Genomic DNA, 11,170 nt, shown 5'->3' on the forward strand with positions numbered 1-11,170 from the left:
GTTGTTACTTGTCTTCCGTACGCCCTTAGTTTGTTATCATTTTATATCTTGTACTGTTATTACTGACTATTAGTGCTTCTTTCATACTCTCTTTTGCTTTCTTGGGTTTTGTTTTCTAAATATCTTGTATTGATATTACTTGCTATAAGTGCTTTTTCGATCCTTTCTTTAGCCGAGATTCTATCGGAAACAGTTTCTCTGACCTTTCAGGGTAGGGGTAAGGTTGCGTATATCCTACCCTCCCCAGACCCCACTTGTAGGATTACACTGGATTGTTGTTGTTATTTGTTGTATAATTAGTGTATAATCCTATATAATTAGTGTATAATTTATTGATACGGTTAGAAAAAGTAAACAGTGAATCAAGCCTGTTATTTGCGTAAAGATCCCAAAATGATTCTTGGCTATAATATATTCAAACAGGCGAAGTTCATCATAGTCCATCGAGGACTGCATTTGTGATGTTTACTCCATCTGAATGATTTTTTTCAGATTTCGATTAGTCTCTGCATATAATACTACGATAGGACAGTTCAATAGTTGAGACTTGAGAAGTTACATTTGCAGCGGTAAAGTTCGAATTCAAACTATATGCTAATTGAACCTTTTTCACTTATTTTTTTCCCCTGGCTTTTTCACTTCCTTATTAACTATGTGAAATAAAAAAGGAGTTCAACTTTGTTTTTTTCGCACGAATAAATTTCATTCTACCATCATATACTTTTAGATTTAAAAAGTCGATTCTAATATTACTGTTGGAGTTTTGTACTGTAAAGGGTGCTGATTAAAGGCTTCATGGCCTATATGGCAAAAATAGGAAGACTGGTTAAATTTCGAAGAGAAAAAATGGGGTTGGAGGGATTGGTGAACCATAATTTGCATATAAGCTACTCTACATGGATCGTTGATTTCATAGAAATTTGTGGAGTTGTTAAACTATATCAGTATTTGTAATGATAGATGCGCAAATGATATTTTATTTACTAACCAAAGCTACAAAAGAAATGCAAGTGTGTAATAATGGTGAACTCAGAAGATAAGCTCATAAATGATTGAATTTTCATTTTCATTAAGAAACAAGAAAGAAAACAGTAAGAGATTACAAGGAAATGTACTTTTAGCAACAGATTCAAATCCGTTGGTAACCCAATTTACCAACCAATTTGATCCATTTACCATGTTTAATGAGTATTGTACATCATGCTTGCATACTTGAACCTTCTTCTCAGTGTATTTCTTTTGTCGTTCTCAATTAAACTAATTAATTATTAGAAGAGGAGAAATATATTAATTTGTATTGCCACAAACTTTGATTAATTTAACAATCATTTAGGACTAGAGAAGAGGATGTTGTGCATTAGTTTCGAGAATCAAGGTTTTGACATTTTCAACATGCAATCAATCCATGTGCAGCTGTTCTTCATCAGCCTAATTTTGATAGAAAGTTGATGTTTTAGGCCAAACAATGTTTGGGGCATGAACTGGCACAATACCAAAATATAAAAAGATATGTACACAAGCGATAGAATTATCCAACGCAACATGAAATGGCTCTACCGCCTCACCAGCCACTAATTTTTAATACCTTCACAATAATATTACAATTTGAAAGTAGTAATTAAATGCATTATATTCTCCTCGTAAGTACCACGTCATAGTATGAAAATACTACTCCTTTCAATAATTATACCTCGTAAGTGTACTGTTATTGGACACTTATACCTTTAGAAGATTAGGCTATTTAAGTATAAAAGAATTTTTATAACGTCAATACGTGTAGATTATATTTGAAGAATCTTAGTACTCCAATTGATTGACTATCAGGACTTTTATCGTATTAGTGAAGGTTCATTTTCCCACCTCCTAAGCTCCTCTCCCATTTCCTCTTACTTTACCCCTATATATAATAAGAACAATTTCAATAATGTATCATTAGGTTGGGCCGAAACAAAAAAGAATTTATTTTTTGAACCAATAAATTTCATCTTATCAATGATATAACGTATGCAAAATATCAAATAATGCGTTCAAGAGAATTTTCAACATCTGTTTTTTATGATATATATCTTGCACTTGCAAATGAGCGAGAAGAGTATAAAATCACTAAAACATGATGAACCTTTATCATTCATTAAGACAAAGCAAACAAAATGGTAATGCAATTTTTTAGAGAAATTTAGATACAGCACAGGAGCTTGATAAAAACACAATGATTAGACCATGTGCTACCCTTTAATTGAGGAGGTACCCCTTATTTTCCTAGTTTCCTGAATGAATGAAAAAAATTCCCTTTATCAATTTCTAGTAATGTTCAGAATATGAAATACAATCTACCAAATAATACTACAAGTAGATTAGATTTAAAATGATGAATGAGTACATTGGTTATTTCGTGTTACACATATGCCATACCTTCGTGTTACACATGCGCGAATTACTCTTCTATTATTAAATAAAAACAAGATTATCAATTACAAGAATGTTCTTTGAACTTCATTTCGTTACTAGTAGTAATAATTTAAAAGTGCTCTTTGAATTTCGCAAGAAGCAGAGATTTACCACTTGCACTAAAAATTTTAAGACTATTTGATGGCGAACCCACCATTAAGTGTAGAGTTTTCTCAAGTTCTTTTTCCTTCACCAATTCTCAAGTTTTCTTAACTTCGATTTTTTTTAAGTCTCTTCCTTATCCAACCCAATCATTACTTGTAATTAATTCTCGTTTTAGTAATGTAATTTCCTATGTTATTCTATAGGATGTTTGGATTGAATTTTAATTGGGTTAAATCAGCTTTTAAGTTCTTTTTAGAATTTTTTAGTGTTTGACAAACTCAAAAAGTACTTAAAATAAGTTAAAACGTGTTTAAAACAAGCCAAAAGCAATAAGTTGGGCAATCCCAACTTATTGCTTTTTGGCTTAAAGCTATTTCTGCTGAAAAGCCATTTTTTAAAGCCAATCCAAACGGGCTCTAAGTCTCTTTATTCTATAATCTGTCTAGAATGGGGGTAAGTCTTGAGCTGAGCTTAATATGGTTTTGATAATTATTAAACAATTGTCAAAGAATCACATCTTTTGAAGATATTTGTTGTATTGATATACATGACCGTAGATGTGTAAAGCAGTGAAAGGACCATCACTACTAGAAATTCGGCAAAAATCGACCAAGGTCGACCGATCAACTTTGGTCGGTCAAAAAACCGACCAAAGTTGGTCGGTTTTTCAAAATATTTTTTTTAATTTTTTTTTACGACCGCGAAATTTATGTTTCAAGAAACCGACCAACTTTGGTCGGTTTGTCAATTAAAATAAATAAAAATTAATATTAAATAAACCGACCAAAATTGATCGGTTAATTCGGCGGGTCATTTAAAAAAACCAACCAACTTTGGTCGGTAATTTTACTTTTTAATAAAACCGACCAACTTTCGTCGGTTATTTTCGTACGAAAATATAATTAAAGAGTATAAATCAAATAAAAGACAGTCTTAAAATAAAATGTACCAATGGTCTAGTGGTAGAATAGTATCCTGCCACAGTATAGACCCCGGTTCGATTCCCAGATGGTGAATCTTTTTATTACATAATTAAAATACCGACCAACTTTGGTCGGTTTTTTTTGCAATATTTTTTTTTGAATTTAATTGACCGACCAAAGTTGGTCGGTAATTTCCGACCAACTTTGGTCGGTATTCCTTTCCGACCACAAAAATACCGTCCACATATAAATGGTCACGTTTTGATCGGTTTTTGGCCATTACCGATCAACGTTGGTCGATTTTTACCGGATTTCTAGTAGTGCATGTCAAACATCGAACTAGATAATCTGAAAATACTGATTAGAAGCTGGAACCTAATTCTTAATGCAAGTCAGATTTTTTGAAAGATTCATTCTGTGGGTTGAAAGTATGGTAATAATTGGATATGGTCAATAGCGATTCATTAACTTTGAGAATACTTGTATGTAAAGCAAAAACATGAAAAAATAAAATAGAAACCTTTTAGGATTATTTTCCTTAAGAGGTAACCAAATTATTTTAGGTCTTATAGCTAAAATTATAAAAGGATTTGGCCAACCTCACTCATTTATAAAGCATCATATTGCTTATATTGAAGACTAACGCTATTCACGCAATTCAAAAAATTTATTCAAGGCAAATAGCAATTTATAGCGAAAGGTGCTTTCAAGGCTTCGAGTTTCTCAACAGAAGAACCGAGTTTAGAAGATGAAACTACTAAAGTTCTTTAGTTTAGGGCAGAGCCATTATTCATGAATTGTAACCTATTTTAGTTTTGAGAAGCGTATTGTTATGTTATCAAATCTGTAGAGTTTGTTTAGCTTTCTCGGCTAGAGTTTATAGTCTTAAAAGGGTAGCTACAATTGAGTTGATTATAGGGGTTAAGATACTAGGCTATTAAGTTATAATCTAAAATCACTCTTTGAAATTAGTGAAGTTTTGAGGCAAATCCTACGATAGTAGTTTGTGATTTTTACTCCCTTGAGCAAGTAGTTTTTCACGTACAAATTATTGTGTTGTTTAATTTTTGCATTTTGCTTTCCATTTATGTCTAGAATTCTTAGGCTAAAGAACCAGGTTCTTTAACATGTGAAAATCAGGTACGACATAATTCACGCCTCTCTTGTTTGTTGGTGCATCCTAAAATAATAATTTGTATTAGAGCAAGTTCTTTCAATTGAAGGCTAACACCCTGAACAGATCCGCAATGGATGTACCTCTAGGCGTTCAAGAAGGACAATCAACCATAAGACCTCCATCGTTCAATAGAAAGTAATATGGATAGTAGAAAGAAAAAATGTGTGATTTTCTCCAAGCCAAAGATTTAGAATTCTGGGACATTATTCAAAAAGGTCCTAAGGTTCCCATAAAAAAGATAACAAAATGGATAGCTACTGGCCCAAAAACCAGGGATCAATATTGCTCATCCTCGAGCAACTTTAAAATTAAGCACATTGGCAAATAACACATCTCAAATTATGTTCAAACATCCTACCAATGACAATGATTTATACCAATGCTTAGAACCTAATGTAAGAGCTATAAACATCTTTTCTCAAGTTTAGACCCAAGACTATTTAAAATATTTGTGTTCCTCTTTCTAACATCCTACCCTCAAAAGATGACCCAAATAAACTCCTCTTTAGGACTTGCTTATTATGCCGACCAAAGATCTAAGGACCTTACCAGCAAATTATGTACCCTTACTAATAGGTCAAAGATAGTAATCAGTCTGCACACTCAAATATGAATTCAAACATAATTTAAGGACTCACATATCTAATGAATTTGCTCGCTCTCGTAAATAAACTCATGTTCCACCAAAGTTCGTATCATCAACTTACCTGTAGTGTAATTTTCTACTAATTTAAGCTCGTAAAATCTAGGATCAATTAGGTCTTTATGGGTTATAATATAGGATAAGGGACTGGTATGATATATATGGATAATGGTGAATAATCGTCCTAATATCACGACCTAGATCTCAACATGTCGTGATGACGCCTATCGCAGTACTAGGCAACCCAACAATCATAAATAACTACGCATTTTAAAATTAAAAATATGGTGAAACAAGTTTAACAGTAAAAATTCTTATAAATAACCGATATGAATAACGGCAACTCGAATACAAAATTCTCAAAATTCGGGTGTCACTTAGTATATGAGCTACTAAATGACAATACAGTCAAAACTTCTAATACAACTATTTGAAAAGATAGAACATTGCTAAATAAACTGAAAAGAAGGAGAGCCGAGGTCTGCGGACGCTCAAGCAGCTACCTCAAAAGTCTCCAAGCAGGTAATGCTCCAAGTCTAGCAACCATCGGATCCAGATGTACCTGCATCTGCACAGAAAGTGTAGAGTGTAGTATGAGTACAACCGACCCAATATAATCAATAAGTAACAGGACTAACCTTGAGCTGAAAGCAGTGACAAGCTCAGATAGGTACAGTCCAAATCCAATTAATAACATATATGACAGAAAACTGACAGTAATAACTCAGAGAAAATCTCATAATCAGTTGTACACAGTACAGAAAAGTAGACATGCTTTCAAGTTCAATAGTTTAGGCTCAATACTAGTAAAATGTGCCAAGTATAACTAACATGAGGATATCACATCTCTATGTCTACATATCAAATATACATGTCACCTGTAATACAACACAATAATAAACTCATATACTCATGCTCTCGGAGTTTTCAACCTCACTCAGCACGCTCAATCACTCAGCAATCCCAATCACTCGACACTCTCAATCACTCAACACTCGCACTCTACACTCACACTCAGCACTCAACGGTTCCTACGCTCACTGCTGGTATGTCAGACTCCGGAGGGGCAGAATAAGCCAACATGGCATGCTGCTGCGTGCAACCCGATTCTATCATAAATCAATAAAGCCTGCTACATTATGCAGCTCGATCCGATAAATATCACTCACAATCAGGCCCTCGACCTCACTCAGTCATCAATCTCTGCAGTATCTCGGACTCACAAATATCATGATAATCAGTCCAAACAATGATAATATGATGTATCATTAAATGACAACAGAGACTGAGATATGATATGCAAATGATAGATATAACTGAGTACATAATTACAATTTAAGAAAATAATTCAACAGCAGAAATAATCTCAGTGGGTCCCAACAGAATAATCATATAGCCTAAACATGATTTCTATCATAGATTGCAGCTCTATTGCCCTAACACGTAGGAATTTCATGTATAGAAACAAGGTTTGATAAATATACGGTATCACAGAAACAAACGAGTCACAATTACCACGGCTCACGCTCACACACCCATCACCTAGCATGTGCGTCACCTCAATACCAACCACATAACACGTTGTTCAGTGATTCATACAATCAGTATCAAGTTTAGAAGTGTTACTTACCTCAAGCCGCACAAATCCCTACTCCAATAAGCCCCTGCCTCGCGAATCAGCCTTAGAACAACTCGAATCAAGCCACAAACAACTTAATACAATCAATACAAGCTATAGGAATCAATTCCTAAGTTCTTTAATCAAAGTCAAAAAAGTCAACATCAGTGTCACGTCTTGGAATCCAACAAAACTTATAAAATCCGATTACCCATTCAAAAATGAGTCCAACCATACTAAAATCATTCAAATCCGACCTCAAATCGCCTTTCAAATCCCCAAAATTCGGTCTATGAAGTTTGACAAAATTTTCCCAAAATTTCCAACTCAAAACACTAATTAAATGACAAAAACAACGTTGGATTCATGTATAATATCCAAATCCGAGTTACAATCACTTACCCTGATGATTTCCTTGAAAATCTCTCTAAAAGTCGCCACCAACCGAGCTCTCTAGATCAAAAGGTGAAGAATGAAATTAAACCCTCAAACTCATCCTTTTCTGCCCAACGATTTTTGCTTTTGTGGACCAACAACTGCTTCTGCGGCTCCGCACCTGCGAAAAATCCATCGCAGGTGTGACTTCAACTTAAGCCAACAGTCTCCGCTTCAGCGGTCCAATAGTGCACCTGCGCTCCCACTTCTGCGGGCAAAGAGCGCTTCTGCGCACACGCATCTGCGGACAAAGTCCGCTTCTGCGACCCCAGGCCATCCTGGCCAACTCCGCTCCTACGACAACTCATGCGCATCTACGACCTTGCAGGTGCGGAATCTTCCTTGCACCTGCGCTCCCAGGCCACCTCCCTAAAACTCGCTCCTACGACGTCTCACCCGCACCTGCGTGACAGTGATGACATCAGACTTCAGCAACAACAACATCCGTCTAAGTTCAAATTTCAATCCGTTTTCAATTCGAATTTTAACCGAGGCCCCCGGGATCCCATCCAAACCTACCAACAAGTCCTAAAACACGATACGAACTTAGTCGAAGTCTCAAATCACGTCAAACAATATCAAAAACAAGAATCACATCCCAATTTAAGCCTAATGAAGCTAATGGATTTCCAACTTCTACAATCGACGCTGAAACCTATCAAACCAGCGCCGATTGACATCAAAGTTTGCACACGATTCACAAATGACTTAATGGACCTATTCTAACTTTCGAAACCAAAATTTGAGCCCGGTAACCACGAAATCAACTCTCGGTCAAACTTCTCAACTCTTCAAACTTCAACTTTTCTAACTTTCTCCAATTCAAGCCAAAATCATCTACGGACCTCCAAATCAATATCCGGACGCACTCCTAAGTCCAAATTAACCTTACGGAGCTATCAAAACCATCAAAACTCCATTCTGGAGTCATTTACACATAAGTCAACATCCGGTCAACTCTTTCAACTTACGCTTCCAACCTTGGGACTAAGTGTCCCAATTCATTTTGAAATATACCCGGAACCAAACCAACCACTCCAGCAAGTCACATAAAAACAAATGAGCATAGAATAAACAATAAATGGAGGAACATGGTGACAATATTCAAATGACTGGGCGGTCATTACATTCTCCCCCTCTTAAACAAACGTTCATCTTCGAACGGGTCTAGAATCATACATGGAGTCTCAAATAGGTATGGGTATCTGCTCCGCATCTCCCGCTCTATCTCCCAAGTAGCCTCCTCGACTGGCTGACCCCTCTACTGTACTTTCACTGAAGCTATATTCTTCGATCTCAACTTTCGAACATGCCGATCCAAAATGGCCACCGGATCCACATGATTAGTCAAATCCCCATCTAACTGAACCGTGCTGAAGTACAAAACATGTGATGGTTCACCGAAATACTTTCGGAGCATGGAAACATGAAGCACTGGATGAAAACTCGATAGACTAGGTGGTAATGCAAGCTTGTAAGCCACCTCTCCAATCATCTGAAGCTACTCAAAAGGGCCAATATACTAAGGGCTCAACTTGCCCTTCTTCACGAACCTCATAACACCCTTCATGGGCAACCTTTGAGTAATACGTTCTCTCCCATCATGTAAGCCACATCACGAACCCTCCGATGGGTATAACTCTTCTATATAGACTGTGCCGTGTGAAGACAATCCTGAATCAACTTAACCTTTTTCAAAGCATCCTCAACCAAGTCAATACCAAATAGCGTAGCCTTACCCGGCTCAAACCAACCAACCAGATTCCGACACCTCCTCATATATAGGCAAACTCTGCAAGCGATAGAAACTGATCCCAAGAACCCCCGAAATCCATGACACAAGCACGTAGCATATCCTTCAATATCTGAATGGTGTGCTCGGATTGTCCGTTCGTCTGAGGGTGGAATACTGTACTCAACTCAACCCGTGTGCTTAACTCACGCTGCACTGCTCTCCAAAACTGCGATGTGAACTGCGTGCCCTGATCTGAAATAATGGACACCAGCACACCGTGAAGGCAAACAATCTCGTGGATATAGATCTCAGCCCACCACTCCGAAGAATAGTACTCCTAACTGGAATGAAATGTGCGGACTTAGCCAGTCAGTCTACAATCACCCAAATAGCATCAAACTTCTTCAAAGTCCGCGAAAGCCCAACTACGAAGCCCATGATGATATGCTCCCATTTCCACCCCAGAATGTCAAGCTACTGAAGCAAACTGCCCGACCTCTGATGCTCATACTTCACATGATTACAATTCAAGCACCGAGCTACAAACTCCACTATGTCTTTCTTCATTCTCCTCCATTAATAGTGCTACCTCAAGTCCTGATACATCTTTGTGGCACTCGAATGAATGGAATACCGCGAACTATGGGCCTCTTCAAGAATCAACTCACGCAACCCATCTACATTGGGCACACAAATCTGACCCGGCATTTGCAACACCCCATCATCCCCAATAGAAACCTCCTTAGCATCACTGTACTGAACCGTGTCCTTAAGGACAAGCAAATGAGGGTCGTCATACTGATGCCCCTCTGATGCGATCATATAAAGAAGATCGAGAAACCACACAAGCTAGAACCCGACTAGGCTCCGCAACATCTAATCTCACTAACTGATTGGCCAAGGCCTGAACATCTGATGCAAGTGGTCTCTCACCAACAGGAATGTATGCAAGGTTGCCCAAACTCACCGCCATTCTACTCAAGGCATCGGCCATCACATTGGCCTTTCCGGGATGATACAAAATGGTAATATCATAGTCTTTTAACAACTCCAACCATCTCTGCTCAAATTTAGATCCTTTTGCTTGAACAAATGCTGGAGACTCTGATGATCTGTAAATACCTCACAAGATACGCAATAGAGATAATGTCTCCAAATCTTCAATGTATGAACGTTGGATGCCAACCCTAAAACATGAATGGGGTAGTTCTTCTCACGAGGCTTCAACTGGCGTGAAACATAAGCAATCAATCTACCCTCCTACATCAAGACACACCCAATACCGATCTGAGAAGCATCACAATACACTGCATAAGAACCCGATGCTGAATGCAAAATTAGAACTGGAGTTGTGGTCAAGGCAGTCTTGAGCCTCTGAAAGCTCTCCTCATACTCATCAGACCACCTGAATGGAGCACCCTTCTGGGTCAACCTAGTCAAAGGCGCTGCAACAGACGAGAAACCCTCCATGAAGAGATGATAATATCCGACCAAGCCGAGAAAACTTCGAATCTCAGTAGCTGAAGACGGTCTGGGCCAACTCTGAACCACCTCAATTTTCTTTCGGATCCACCTTCATCCCCTCACTGGACACCACGTGCCCTAAGAACGCCACCGAACTGAGCCAAAACTCACACTTGTAGAACTTGGAATAAATTTTCTTCTCCCTCAACGTCTGTAGTACAATCCTTAGATGCCGTGCATGCTCCTCATAGCTACGTGAGTACACCAGGATATTGTCAATAAATACTATGACAAACGAATCAAGATATGGTTGGAACACAGTATTCATATGATGCATGAATGTTGTTGGGGCATTGGTGAACCCAAAAGACATCACAAGGAACTCATAGTGACCATAGCCGGTCCTGAATGTCGTCTTCAAAATATTCGAGTCCTGAAACTTCAATTGGTGATACCCAGACCTGAAATCAATCTTAGAGAACACTCTAGCTCCCTGAAGCCGGTCAAATAAGTCATCAATGCATGACAAAAGATATTTGTTCTTAATTGGAACTTTGTTCAACTACCTATAGTCAATTCACATTCGCATGGTACCATCCTTCTTTTTCACAAATAGAATCGG

The sequence above is a fragment of the Nicotiana tabacum genome, chromosome 24 (assembly GCF_000715075.1).
Source record: "Nicotiana tabacum cultivar K326 chromosome 24, ASM71507v2, whole genome shotgun sequence".
Classification (NCBI taxonomy): Eukaryota; Viridiplantae; Streptophyta; class Magnoliopsida; order Solanales; family Solanaceae; genus Nicotiana; species Nicotiana tabacum.